The 15,219-nt window shown below is 46.3% G+C and overlaps 1 protein-coding gene across 33 annotated transcripts in view; it reads left to right on the top strand.

Moving 5' to 3' along the window:
• TRERF1 (transcriptional regulating factor 1) overlaps nucleotides 1–15,219 on the top strand; it is a 141,726-nt gene that overhangs the window by 35,620 nt on the left and 90,887 nt on the right. For 31 of the 33 annotated variants that reach the window (XM_038395626.2, XM_038395629.2, XM_043511816.1 and 28 more), the window contains one exon: nucleotides 11,469–11,519. The exons of the other annotated variants lie outside the window; for them this stretch is intronic. The gene's annotated coding sequence lies outside the window, so the exon portion shown is untranslated. The remainder of the gene's footprint in view (nucleotides 1–11,468; nucleotides 11,520–15,219) is intronic. 33 annotated transcript variants of the gene reach the window in all.

The following is a 15,219-nucleotide window of genomic DNA, read 5'->3' as shown; positions in this document are numbered from 1 at the left end:
CATAACATGAAGTATTTTTAATACTTAGTGTACATTTTTCATCTTCACAGCGCTTTACAAAAATGAATTGTCACAACACCCCTGCTAATAGGAAACTGGTGGTATTTCGATTTTACAGATGGGAAAATTGGGGCACAGAATGGTTATGGGATCTGCCTTTTTCAGAGGTTCTTAGCACCTGCAGCTCCCATTGACTTCAGTTGGAATTGTGGGTGCTTGGCATCTTGGTGTGAAGCCCTAGCTACTTGTCTAAAATCATAGTTGTCAGAGCTGGGACTACATCTCAGCATTTCTTAGCTCCCAGTCTGGTGCTCAGAGTGGGGAAAACTAATTGTCACACACATGGAATGGGGAGTTAAAAAATTAAGACAGACTAAAAAACTTTATATAGCCTCTTTATTTAAAAAACTAAAACAAAAAACCCCTCATGATTTTGGGGCCAGTCTCATTACTTTTTTAATTTTTTGGGGTTAGCAATATTGCAAAAGGGATGTGGTTTTCTCAGTCCATGGTATGTTACTTTACTTCAAAAATTACGATGTTTAATAACTGGTTGCTTATACGTAGACTGTACCTTAGGCTGTAGTTGGACTGTTGCATGTCAGGATTTAGATGCATTGACGGGGATTTGTAGAAACATCTACAATATATGACACTAGTACCTCTGGCCAATGGTGTTAGTCCCTCATCTTCATAATTACATAATTTAGCTACGTATATTTCATGTGATGGTGCTGCGTGCTGCGTTTTATTAGGTTGATATATCTAGTCATAAAATTGCACGCTTTGACCTCCTAACCCCTTTCTAGGAGGGGAATCTCTTCCGATATTTCTTATAGAGCATGTTGTAACAAACATTCTTATTACTTTTATATCCAGGACTGTAAAACCATTGCAGATGATTCAATCCCCTAATGCTATGTAATTAATTTGAGGGTAGAAATTGCCTTTTTTCCTAATTTATAAAGTATTAGATTTTTATTTCTGAATTGCAAGGCTTGTATGCTGCTGCTGATTTGCTTTCAGATTGGCAGTAAAAAGATTTTCTTTATTGCAAATGGAATCAGGATGTTTTGACTTAACTGTATTCTGAATAGGGTGAGGAGATTAGCATGGTATGTAAAATATTTGTCCATAAAACCCCACACGTTGCTAGTGCAAATCATTCACCCTGCCTCTGTTCCCAATTTAACAGTGTTCTCCCCCCAACCCCCGTAAACGATACTGTGCAAAAAATTCATGATATTCATTTACTTGTATATTATATTTCTGTCTCCAATCCTTTGTCTGTTCTAGGGCAGGGACTCTCCCTATCTCTGGGTATGCCTACGCTGCAAGAGAAGGTCTGATTGTAGCATGGGTACACATATACCCATGCTTTCTTTAATCTAGCTGGCAGAAATAACAATGGTGGTAGAGATGTGGCAGTGTGGGACAGCCACCCCTGTGCATGCCCACAGACGATCCTGCATATGTACTTGGGTTGCTGGTCCACACTGGGGTCCATTTCCTCACATTTTCACTGCTTTTGTTATCCATGCTAGCTAGATTAAAACTAGTGCAGGTATGCCTGCCCAAGTTTAGAAGTGTGAGCAAAAGGGTGATGTGGTGGGAGTCTGCTATAGACCACCGGACTAGGGGGATGAGGTGGACGAGGCTTTCTTCCGGCAACTCACAGAAGTTAATAGATCGCAGACCCTGGTTCTTATGGGAGACTTCAGTCACCCTGATATCTGCTGGGAGAGCAATACAGCGGTGCATAGACAATCCAGGAAGTTTTTGGGAAGTGTAGGGGATAGTTTCCTGGTGCAAGTGCTGGAGGAACCAACTAGGGGCAGAGCTGCTCTTGACCTGCTGCTCACAAACTGGGAAGAATTGGTAGGGGAAGCAAAAGTGGATGGGAACCTGGGAGGCAGTGACCATGAGATGGTAGAGTTCAGGATCCTGACACAGGGAAGAAAGGAGAGCAGTAGAATACAGACCCTGGACTTCAGAAAAGCAGACTTTGACTCCCTCAGGGAACTGATGGGCAGGATCCCCTGGGAGAATAACATGAGGGGGAAAGGAGTCCAGGAGAATTGGTTATATTTTAAAGAATCCTTACTGCGGTTACAGGGACAAACCATCCCGATGTGTAGAAAGAATAGCAAATATGACGGGCGATCAGCTTGGCTTAACAGTGAAATCCTTGCTGATCTTAAACACAAAAAAGAAGCTTACAAGAAGTGGAAGGTTGGACAAATGACCAGGGGAGAATATAAAAATATTGCTCAGGCATGCAGGAGTGAAATCAGGAAGGCCAAATCACATCTGGAGTTGCAGCTAGCAAGAGATGTTAAGAGTAACAAGAAGGCTTTCTTCAGGTATGTTAGCAACAAGAAGAAAGTCAAGGGAAGTGTGAACCCCTTACTGAATAAGGGAGGCAACCTAGTGACAGAGGATGTGGAAAAAGCTAATGTACTCCATGCTTTTTTTGCCTCTGTCTTCACGAACAAGGTCAGCTCCCAGACTATTGCACTGGGCAGCACAGCATGAGGAGGAGGTGACCAGCCCTCTGTGGAGAAAAGTGGTTTGGGACTATTTAGAAAAGCTGGACAAGCACAAGTCCATGGGGCCGGATGTGCTGCATGCAAGAGTGCTAATGGAGTTGGTGGATGTGATTGCAGAGCCATTGGCCATTATCTTTGAAAACTCATGGCCATCGGGGGAAGTCCTGGACGACTGGAAAAAGGCTAATGTAGTGCCCATCTTTAAAAAAGGGAAGGAGGAGGATCCTGGGAACTACAGGCCAGTCAGCCTCACCTCAGTCCCTGGAAAAATCATGGAGCAGGTCCTCAAGGAATCAATTCTGAAGCACTTAGAGGAGAGGAAAGTGATCAGAAATAGTCAGCATGGATTCACCAAGGGCAAGTCATGCCTGAGTAATCTAATTGCCTTCTCTGACGAGATAACTGACTCTGAGGATGAGGGGAAAGCAGTGGACGTGTTGTTCCTTGACTTTAGCAAAGCTTTTGACACTGTCTCCCACGGTATTCTTGCCAGCAAGTTAAAGTATTATGGGCTGGATGAATGGACTATAAGGTGGATAGAAGGTTGGCTAGATTGTCGGGCTCAACGGGTAGTGATCAATGGCTCCATGTCTAGTTGGCAGCCGGTATCAAGTGGAGTGCCCCAAGGGTCGGTCCTCTGGCCGGTTTTGTTCAACATGTTCATTAATGATCTGGAGGATGGTGTGGATTGCACCCTCAGCAAGTTTGCAGATGACACTAAATTGGGAGGAGAGGTAGATACGCTGGAGGGTAGGGATAGGATACAGAGGGCCCTAGACAAATTGGAGGATTGGGCCAAAAGAAATCTGAGGTTCAACAAGGACAAGTGCAGAGTCCTGCACTTCGGACGGGAAAAATCCCATGCACTGCTACAGACTAGGGACCGAATGGCTCAGCAGCAGTTCTGCAGAAAAGGACCTAGGGGTTACAGTGGATGAGAAGCTGGATATGAGTCAACAGTATGCCGTTGTTGCCAAGAAGGTCAATGGCATTTTGGGATGTATAAGAAGGGGCATTGCCAGCAGATCAAGGGACGTGATCGTTCCCCTCTATTCGATATTGGTGAGGCCTCATCTGGAGTACTGTGTCCAGTTTTGGGCCCCACACTACAAGAAGGATGTGGAAAAATTGGAAAACGTCCCAGCGGAGGGCAACAAAAATGATTAGGGGACTGGAACACATGACTTATGAGGAGAGGCTGAGGGAACTGGGATTGTTTAGTCTGCGGAAGAGAAGAATGAGGGGGGGATTTGATAGCTGCTTTCAACTGAAAGAGGATTCCAAAGAGGATGGATCTAGACTATTGTCAGTGGTAGCAGATGACGGAACAAGGAGTAATGGTCTCAAGTTGCAGTTTGGGGGGGAGGTTTAGGTTGAATATTAGGAAAAATGTTTTCACTAGGATGGTGGTGAAACACTGGAACGCGTTACCTAGGGAGGTGGTGGAATCTCCTTCCTTGGAAGTTTTTAAGGTCAGGCTTGACAAAGCCCTGGCTGGGATGATTTAGTTGGGGATTGGTCCTGCTTTGAGCAGGGGGTTGGACTAGATGACCTCCTGAGGTCCCTTCCAACCCTAATATTCTAGGATTCTGTGCTACAGTTGCACCTTAATTTGCATTGTAGACATACCCTGTGTTTGTACGGTGTCCATCACAATCCTTTGGTAACTACAATAACATAATTTTTTGTAGACTTAACAACAAAATTTAGGCTTTGATCCTGTGAACTGATTTATGCTGGTAGAGCCTTACATGAAACCCAGGCGAAGTAAATAGATCTGCTTGCAGGCACAGGGATCTTCCCAGGTAGATCAGATCTTTAATTCTTAGAATAATGGAGGCTTGTATTCAGGCTTAAGAAGACTAAGGTAACTATACTCTTCTGATGCAGGGGAAAAATTAATACTAAAACTATAAAATATTTCAGTTGATCTAGCTGAATTTCTTGGAACTTAAGTCCTTGCTAAAGTAACAAATAAGATTAATATATTTTTGAAGCATTTACAAAAACAAAAAAAAGTAGTTGAGATATGTGAACTTTTTTAAAAGTTTTTTGTTTTTGTTTCCCCTGTTTAAATTACTTCAGACTTGAAATATTGCAAGAGAGGCTGAGTAGTAGCAGGTATTAGGACTTGCAGTTCTGAGTTGAAACCTGCCTTTACCTCTCCCCTTCACTCTGGTAACAGAAAAGCGTGCTGACTAATAGTGTTAATACTTGGAAAATAAAATGTAACCTTCAGTCAACTTTCAGTATCTAACCCAGACATTCAGCGAATGGGCAATTTCATGGTGAGGAATGACAAGTGGGAGGCGTGCAAGTGAATGTCAAAAAGCCTAGAATTAGGCTTACATTCTTATTTCAATTTCTATTTGCTGTATACTGACTTTAAGTACTGGAATCCTAAAGTCCGAACAATGAACAGTTGCATTGTTTTGGATAGGAACTGACACAGACGAATTGTTTATTAATTTGTTGATAATCAGCCACCACCCAGTGCTGTCACTTGTGTACCGCTTGTCATCTTTTCTGAATTCCTCAAATCTATATAGTTTCTATGCCGCTCATGACTTCCTGTTTCTTTTGGCTGGTGTTGGAGTGCATAGTGTGAAGTGAATAGCCCTGATGGTCAGATCCAGCTAATCGCCTAGACTCCTCAGAACCACAGGTTCAAATCCTTTATCCTTCCAAATTAGATTGAGTCCTTCTTCGAGTGCTTGTTCATATCGATTCCATTCTAGAGGTGCGCACACCCATGTCCACAGTTGTCTGAGACTTTTGCCTTAGTGGTATCTGTAGGGCTGGCTGTGGCGTCCTCTGGAGTGCTGCTCTCATGCTGCAGTATATGGGGCGCCACCAGCCTTATGTCTTCTCAGTTCCTTCTTACCACCCATGATGATTGATTGGAGCACCTGGTCTTGCTTAGCAAGAGCATTAGTGTTTCTTCACTGTTTAGATCGTTCTCCTTTATTATTTAGCCAGTGATCACTTTATTTGTTAAGTGTTCTAGTAGTAGTTAGAGTCCTGGCTGGCACTTTGTGCCCTGCTCTGCAGGCTTTAAGTTGTGTTCTGAGTGTGGCCAGGCAGTGCACATCAGCAACCCTCACGAGAGTTGTCTGAAGTGCCTGGGGGAGTCTCAGCGAAAAGACAAGTGCCGGATCTGCAAAGATTTTCATCCCCGAACTCCAAAAGAGCGGGACATTTGGTTAAAGGCCCTCCTCCTGAAGGCTGCTCTGCGCCCAGCATCAAAGCCCTTGCACTCTGATTCCACGCCCGGTATTTCAGTATCTGCAATGCTGGCACTAGGATCCGCCCAGCACCATTCCCCCTCGCTGGTACCAAAGAAGCAGTCGAAGTCGTCTGGTCTGCAGTCACCGTGCAAGGGAAGTTCGGGCAAAGGACCTGAGCTAGGCCTTGTGTCCGCAACGGAGGATCTTGGGGGGTACCGCTGTGGTCAGACCCTCTAGCCCAGCCAGGGACCCACCTCCGATTCTGGGGAGCAGTAGGGGTTCTTGGCCCATCGCAGAGCCATCCGCACCTGAGGCGGGCCCAGCGACCAAAGAACAGTTTGGCCGATAGGCACCACAGATGCCTTGCCGCATGGCTGATCCTGCCAAGACACCAGCTCAGACGACCAAGCCGGTGATGGGACCGCCCCCAAAGGCAGTGGTATGCCCCCGGTCCCAGACCAGAGGCCAAGGACCTTGGTACCACAACCCCAGCCTCCAGCCAGGAGGCCTAGATCTCCAACACCATGGTCTCTGCTTACAAGACGTGGGACTCCAGAGTCACAACGCTAATCTCCGTGTTCCTGGTACCGACGGTCCTCCCACCAGAGATCGCCAGGGCGCCGGTTGCCGTCGCCTCACAGGTCTCCTCCAACACGAGACCATTCCTGGTCACGGCACTGGTTGCTGGGGCCCTGGTGCTTTCTTCGGGCAGGCACCGGCCCTCGCCTTCACTGTACCGGTTGCTGACAAGAGTCAGTTGACAGACTCAGGCTTCCACGGCCCCAATCTGGTCATCAGAAGGACAGTGGTTTTGGTCAGAGGGACAGTTTAGCCCTTCCACTGTTTTGGGGCAAATTGTCTTCCAGCTAGGAGCCTGCCAAGGCGCCTGCAGCACTGGCATGGGGTGAATGGCCATGGACTGCCGAGTGGCAGTACTGGAACCCATGGGGGGTGACTGATGCTGGCACTGTACTTCCAGCCCTCCACCCAGGCAGCATTGGACATGCTACCCCCAGCACAGCGTGGCACCGGCTTTTGCGCAGAGAGCCCAATCCAAAGCAGTGCCAAACTGTGGAGCAGTCCCCGTTGCAGCAAGGGGATGCCCTCCAGCCTTTGGTGGTGCAGTCATACTCATGGTCCCCAGATGAGGTGGTGGCGGGGCCATCGCAAACTGGTAGCCCCCCTGATGACTTCAGGGAGCACCAAGCCCTACTTAAAAGGGTGGCGGCCAACATGGATTTGGAGGTTGAGGAGCTAGCTGAGGAGCTCAATGACCTCTTCAGTGTCATTCTGTCCTCTTCCCCAGCCCGGGTCGCATTGCCCATTCACCCAGGGGTCCTATAGATTCCCAAGTCAGTGTGGCTAACCATCTTCCATTCTGCCCACATCCAGGAAGGTGGAAAAGAAGTACTGTGTCCCCGCAAAGGGGTTTGAATACCTATACGCAACCCTCCTGTGGGTCCCTGGTTGTGTCTGCCGTCAATGAAAGGGCTAGGCTAGAGGCACCCCCAAAAATTAAGATGCCAAGAGGCTGGACTTGTGACAGAAAAATGTATTCCTTAGCAAGCCTCCAATTTAGGGTCTCTAACCATCAGGCCCTATTTGGCAGATAAAATTTCAAGCTGTGGGACTCCATTGGGAGGTTCAAAGCGAGCTTCCCACAGGATTGGGTGCAGGAGTTTGCCACCCTCATAGAGGAGGGTAAGGTGGTAGCCAGGGGTGTCCTCCAGATGGCCTGGGACACCACGGACTCGGTGTCCAGGGTGGTTGCCTCTGCAATAGCCATGAGGCGTAGCTCCTGGTTACAGACCTCCAGGCTGTCCCAGGCGATGCAATCCACCCTCTAGGACCTCCCGTTCGAGGGAATGGGGCTCTTCTCTGAGCTGACTGATGCTAGACTCCCAGGCCACCCTCTGCTCCTTAGGCCTACTTACTCCTCAGCAGGCCAGAAAGCCGTTCCGTGCGTGTCTTCCCCCTCCCCGTCCCCCCCGCCTCTGCCGTCATCTAGGTCTTGGGTACCCCTTGTTCCAGCTTCTACAAAAAGGACAAAGATGGGTTTTAAGTGATGCCACCAGTCGTCCTCTCGTCCACATGTCCAGCCCGATCCTTCCAGGGATCAGGGCAGCCAGAAGCAGTCATTTTGACGGTGCACCCAAGGACAATGCCCCAGTCACTGCACTAGATCCATTCCCCGTCTTCCTCAACCACCTCCACCCTTTCTGGTCTAGGGTGACCAGATAGCAAATGTGAAAAATCAGGACAGGGGGTGGGGGATAATAGGTGCCTATATAAGACAAAGCCCCAAATATCGGGACTGTCCCTATAAAATTGGGACATCTGGTCACCCTATTCCGGTCAGCCTGGTCCCATATCACCTTGGACCTCTGTGTGTTCATCACAGTCTCATCGGGCTATACCCCGTAGTTTGTAGCTGACCAACCCTTCCGCCCCCCTTCCCTGTCTCTCTTCAGGGACCCTTCTCACGAGCAACTCCTCATTCAGGAGGTTGAAAACCTCCTGTGCCTAGGGGGCAGTGGAAGAGGTTTTTCAAGAGATGGAAGGAAGAGGATTTTACTCCTGTTACTTCCTCTATTCCGAAGGCAAAAGGGGGCCTCGGACCTATTCTAGACCTGCACCGCCTCAATGAGTCTCTCAAAAAGTTGAAGTTTCGTATGGTCTCCCTGACCTCCATCATCCCCTCTCTGGATCCAGGAGATTGCTACACCACCCTTGATTTAAAGGACACATACTTCCATATTTCCATATTCCTTGGGGCACCGGCATTTCCTCTCTTTCACGTTGGGCCACCACCATTTCCAGTTCACAGCGATGCCCTTTGGGGTCTCGTTGTCTTAGAGAGTGTTCACAAAGCATATAGCACCAGTGGCCACTTACCTGCGACATCGGGGAGTCCAAATTTACCTGTACCTCTATGACTGGTTGGTTGATAAGGTGCCAGTCCTCAGATCAGGTGCAGAGGCATCTCAATCTAGTCTGTTCCACCTGCTGCGACCTGGGCCTAATAATCAACAACAAAAAGTCGACCCTCACCCCAGTGCAACATATAGAATTCATTGAGGCAGTACTTGACTCCATTCGAGCCAAAGCCTTCCTCCCAAGACTCTGTTCCAAGCTATGGTGGACCTCATCTCGTCTCAGGGTGCCCAACCATTCACCACTGCCCACATGTGCCTGAGACTGTTGGGTCACATGGCAGTATGCATTTACAGGGTCCGGCATGCGTGACTCTGTCTCAGGTCCCTACAGGCATGGCTGGCGTTGGTCTATGTCCCCAACAGGTACAGTGAGGACCGGGTGATAAGGATTCCGGACAGTGTACTGTTGTATCTTACCTTGTAAATCACATCACATGTACACATGCGTGTGTTCCCAGAACTGTGTAGATTAAACTTGCTTTCAGAAGGTCTAAAGAACTTGTTCAATCTGAACTGGTTTAGTGCTAATGTGAACACAGAATGGCTAAAATGGTTCAGCTAGTCTTCCTGCTGCTGTCCCACAGTGCATAAGTGATCTTTTCGAATCTTCCACAATTCACTATGTCTGGAAGCTGTACTGGATGATATGAAATAGGTACCAAGAGGGCATTGCAATTGACATGGTTTAAAACAGCAGAGCTAATACGGAAAAAATGAAAGTGGTTTGGTCCAGCTGACTCAATTACAAGGGGTTTGTTGCTGTGGTGTAAACAGTGTTAGTCATTTCTGCAGCCTTCTCAGCACCCATGTGAAGTGGCACCCGAGCCTTTTGTTCAGTCGCTAATACGCCTCTTGATGATGGCTGACTAGCCAGTTTCATTGAGGCTGAGTATTGGTTCTCCCTTGTTGTTAAGGGGATTCCTGTAGACCTTTACCATAGGCACTGTTGGTAATACATCAACTAGCGTTTATTTTACAGGCTTTTATCTGTAGAGGGCCAAACACAAACAAAATAGCCGGTTGGCTGGGCTATCGTATCATGCAAATTCTGTAGCTTAAGGGTCCTGACTCCTTTTCTGTCGGTGGCCATGTTGCTAACACCAAACATTCAAAAATCATGAGTCAGAGCCCAAAAAATCATGATTGGATTAAAAATAAGATTTAAAACTGTAAATAAATTACATTTTTTTGCCTGCTTTTGGATATTTCTCACCTTGTATGGGGAAGCTCTCCACCCCTAGATTGTGTAAAATAATTTCAGGATCAAAAATAACCTTAAATATATACGGAATGTGGCTTCCCTGTTCACTGCTTGGAAGGGACTGCACTTACTCTCCTGTCATGTGTGAGAGGATCTGGCACTCAATGACTCATAATTTCCCCTTCCCCATCCCTAACCAGGCAGAATAGGCAGCTGTCTCACTCATTTTCTCCCTTCATGATCCCCTATAATCTCCAGTCTCACATCTACCTCATTAACGTACCCACTTATATTTCCCTCTCTTAACCTTGTGTCTCCTACCACAGGCTCTCTCTCTCTGCCACACTGTATTTCCCTGCACCCTCCCAGTCTGCCTCCTATTTCCTCTTCCCCTTCCCCCCTCTCGCCCCCCGGGTCATTTCGCTGATCATCCCTGCACATCCTCTTTCTTAGCACATTTTCCCTTGTTGCTACCCACATGGTCTCATTCCTGAAACTCCGCATTTTCCTGGCATTCATACAGAGACTGAGGAGCCACCATTTTCCCTCTGTTAGTCCCATTTCGGCCAATGGGAGATGGCATCCATCTTTGCTGGGAGCAGCCTCACTTTCCTCTACAGAGGTCAGAGACATGGTAGCTAGATAGCTAAGGGCAGCCTGTAGCTTGGGTCCTGTTGACAGAAATGAGAGATGTTGTTGTCTCCTTTCGGGTAAGGGCAGATTTCATAGGGTTGAAGCCAGTAGTCAGAAATTCATGAGAACCCTTTGAAAAAACACAACAAAACAGAAATTGTGAGACTTGCAATAAAACTGAGAGAGTGGGTAATGCCGCAGTGTGTTGGTGGGTGCCAGACTTTCCATTGGAGCACTTTTCCTTCCTCCCGCCAGCAGTCTCTTATTCTCTTCCCTTTCCAGAGCCTAGGCCCTTGTAAATCTTAATTCTGGTTCTGCAAGTTCCACTTAGGGGCCTCGCTGACAAGTTGGTCAGAAGTATGAAAGCATTATAAGAAACACTGAGAGAAATAACTTTGTTCATGGAAATTGCCCTGTGGGATTTTGAAAGGAACTGGCAAGGAAATAAGTGACCAGGACTTTCTGTCCCTGCTAGTTTGGGCTTGGATGAGTTGCAACGCCAAGGTTACTTGTCTTAACATGTCAGAATTAGATTAATACTGATCATCTGAAAAGTGGTACACCTATGTATATTCCGATTTATTTTTAAAATCCATTAATGGGAGGTACTGCGTTAATGCATTTTGCAGTAACGCTCTGTTTTGCAAATGTTTTGTTTTATTATTGGGTCCTGGAAATGATAACCACTGATTTAGTAAACCTACAGTGTAGGAAGTAAATAGAGTAGTAATGGCCTGTTCCTGCATGATGAAAGTTATTGGGAATATAAGTACTGACATTCTTGGGAGCAGGATTGGGGCCTAACTAAGCATGTGTTTTCTGACTAAATTGTTCCTTTGTTAATTCAAAGGAGCACAAAAATCTTTTACTACGCTGTTTTGAATAATTCCCCTAAACATATGATATGTTTTTGTCCCCACAGAAGCCTGCTCAGGAAGACATTAGAAAGTTGATCTCAATAATTCAACAACAGGTAACTTAAGTTATCATTTTTTCTTTGCTACAAATTTTGGAGAATTTGTGGCAAGTATTAAAAAGATTGTTTCTTTTGCAGTTAGGAAAATTCATAGATCCATTATTTTCTAACTTGAGTACTGGAGATAGCTGCCAACAATGTGAATTTAGAGAGCTAAGTAAAAGTTGCTTGATTTTCACCCCCCACCCCCCTTCACCCATAGGTGCTGAGCACGTGCAGCTAGTTTCCCATTGACAACAATGGAAATGTGAATGCTCAGGTCTTTTGAAGAAACAAATCACTTAAGTGCCTAAATGTGGTGTTGGGTGTCTAACTTCAGGCAGTGAAGTTGGAAAATTTGGCCTATGTAAGTACAAGTAATATATCCTAAGAAATGTGAATAGGTTAATAGCTTTCCTGTTGAGCAAATTATAGGAAAGCTGTAAGGGAACGTGTTTAACTTCAGTGGCTGAGAGGATTAGACGTGATGTATCTCCACAAATTTAGTATGTCTTTGGTATATTTAAATAAGTATCATGTTATGAAAGAACAGAGTTTATGTGGTTCCGCTTTTAATGTAGAAATGGAATACCCACTTCCCATCTTTGTCTCACTAGCTTTCCCAAGTTTAAATGTCATGAGTATTTTGTTATAAAATATTGGATGGGGGAACCTATTTAAGATTATCTTGTCCATTTGGGTAAAAATCAGTTTTATTATGGATTATCTGGCCAAACTATACTGTAAACTGTTCAGGTATCTAACATTTCTGTAACATTATTTGCTCTAGTCACTGAGTAGTTGACACAGTCTTCAATTTCTTATAAAATGTTGATTAAAGATGTGGAAATGAAATGGAAAGCCATTTTCAGTTTTTGTGTGCAAAGCACACTGATAGGCAGTTTTTTCCCCTGTGTTTGTAATGCGTATGTAATATAGGGAGATGGTGTGGTATAACTATAAGGGATTGAAAATGGAACTGAAAGATAGAAACTTCAGAATTTTAACTGCAGCCTCACCAATGACCCCTATGGGCTTGGGTAACGCACCTCAATTCTTTGAGTCAGTTTGTCCATCAGTGAAATATAGCAGTACTCAGATTTCTCTTTTTCGCAGGGTATTGTGATAATTAGTTGAATTATTTGCAAAGTGCTGACCACATGAATGATGCTGTTATATAAGAGGCAGCTGTCATTAACATTGCTATGGAGAGGGAGCAACCTCTTAATTATTAAGACCGCAAGTTAATTTTAATTAGAAACCCCTGCTCCTAAATACCACAAAAAAAGAGATCTTCCTTAGAACTGGTAGGTGAGTGAGCTCTTTGACTGATGTTTTGTTCTCTTCTCTTCTCCCCCCCCCCCCCCCACCGAATTTCAAAGTAAGTCAGAACAGGGGTTACTTACTTACAATGCCAAAATAACAAACCTTCACCAGTTTCCAAAAGATTTTTTTTTTTCACCACTTGCAGCTAAAATCCCTCCAAAACCACAAAAGTCAGGAAAATGGAGAGAAGTAAAATTTAGTTCACTAAGTTGACACAATGGAAGACCTATGGTGAAACCATGGCCCCATTATAGTCAATAGAAATTTTGCCATTGACTTCAGTGGGGCCAGGATTTCACCCTTGGTACTGAAAGGTAGGAGTGAGTGCCTCTACCCCCATGCTTTATCCCCAATCCACATTCAGGCTAGCTTTAAAAAATAAGCAATATCCGAGACAGTAACTTTGCTGAGGTGAAGGTAAGGTTGATAGAACATTGTAAGGATTTTTATCATGAAATTAATTATAAGAAAGTTGGACATAACGGGAGAAAAAATTCCCCTCCCACCCCACCCCAGTTCAAAAGCCTGGAAATTCAGAGTTAAGGTTAAATTTACTAAAACCCCAAATATTTTAATATATGGAAAATGACTGACAGGTAGGATACTGTGACGGAGCTTACTAGGCATTTGCTGTTGTCTGCCAGAAGGCCCTGTACTAAGACGGTATCCTGATGGAAGGGGAAGAGCAGCAACTTTGGACCTCTAGGGGTTTCCTAAAGAGGCCTCCCATGATCAGCTGCAGGCAGAATCAGCAAGAGTTGGTCTTCCAGCACCTCAAAGGGCCAGGAGCAGGTAGAGGTCAATCAGGGCCCAGCAGGCCAGATAAAAAGGGCTGGCTGCTTTTACTATGGGTCAGGATGAAGCCAGGGAAGGAAGGCTCTCCTTGCCCTAACCCAAGTAACCTGGCCTAGTTAGGAGCTTAACCTTGACAGTGTTTGCCTTGGATCTCTGTGAAAGACTATTGTTTATGTTATGGACTGTAATGCCCAAATAGCTATTTTGAGCTCAGCATTCATTTGTTTGCTATAAATCCTAAGGTGAGCCTGCTCCATGGGGTCCCTGGCTCGGGGAGCCTTTGACAGATATCCAAACTACCTTACCTCTGCCCCCATGGTGATGCTCTAAGTCAGGGGTGGTCAAATCTTTTGGCCTCAGGGCCACATCAGGTTTCTGAAATTGTATGGAGGGCTGGTTAGGGGAGGCGGTGCCTTCCCAAACAGCCAGGTGTGGTCCAGCCCCGTCCACTATCTTACCCCCCCGCTTCTTTCTCGCTGATGCCCCCCCCCGGACTCCTACCCCATCGACCCACCCCTGTTCCCTGATCACCTCCGGACCCCCTGCTCCTGACTGCCCCCTACCGCCCTATCCAATCCCTTGTCTCATTCCTGACTGTCCCCTTAGAAACCCTGCCCCCATTCAACCCCCCGTTCCCCACCCTCTGACTGCCCTGCTCCCTATCCACACCCCCGCCCCCTGATCACCACCCCAAACTCCCCTGGCCTCTATTCAATCCCCCCGCCCCCTTACCACACTGCCTGGAGCACTGGTGGCTCATGCTACAGCCGTGCTGCCCAGAGCACCGGGACAGGTAGCTGTGCCACCTGGCTGGAGCCAGTCATGGCACTGCGCAGCACTGAACACAGGGTCAGGCTGCGGTTCTGCAGCTGCGCTGCCGCCCAGAGCATTGCTCTGGCGGTGCAGTGAGCTGAGGCTGCGTGGGAGGGGGGAACAGCAGGGGAGGGGCCAGGGGCTATCCTCCTGACCCAGGAGCTCAGGGGCCGGGCCGGAGGGTCCCGCGGGCTGTAGTTTGCCCACCTCTAAGTAAGTAAGCTCTAAGTAAACAAGAAACTCAGACTACCAACTGGTACCAACTCCATCCTTGCATTCCACACAAAAAAACCTACTGTACAAATTCCCATTTAACCAAATAGAATACTAAAACACAAGCTTGCCAAAAAGACAGAGACCCCCCCACACACTAAGTATTTTTTAGGCAAATGTAAAGAAATGAGTCTTGCACTTGGAGTGGAAGGATGGTAGTTGCTGGGAGATTTAATTCCATGGTCTTGACCTGATTAAGAAAGTAATGTCTCTTGTATGGATGAAGTTCACTTTTAAGGGTTCCATTGTGTGAGAGGAGAAAACTGTCAACGGCATCTTCATCCTGGAGCTTTAAGCAATCTTTCTGATACTCTGGGCCCAGACCATGGAGCACCTTGAAGATAATGACCAAGACCTTGAATTCAATTTGATTTTCTACTGGAAGCCAATGGAGAGAGCAGAGAACAAGTTTCCTGCTAGTCTGTGGTGTTGAGGAGATGTGCTGCAGCGTTCTGTGCTAGTTGTTGTTTCCTAAGTGCTGAAGCCTTTGTGCCCAAGTATATCATAAAGC

This window comes from Dermochelys coriacea, chromosome 3 (genome assembly GCF_009764565.3).
Source record: "Dermochelys coriacea isolate rDerCor1 chromosome 3, rDerCor1.pri.v4, whole genome shotgun sequence".
NCBI lineage: Eukaryota > Metazoa > Chordata > Testudines > Dermochelyidae > Dermochelys > Dermochelys coriacea.
The sequence above is the reverse complement of the archived record's forward strand: the minus strand, read 5'-3'. Positions and strand labels throughout refer to the sequence as shown.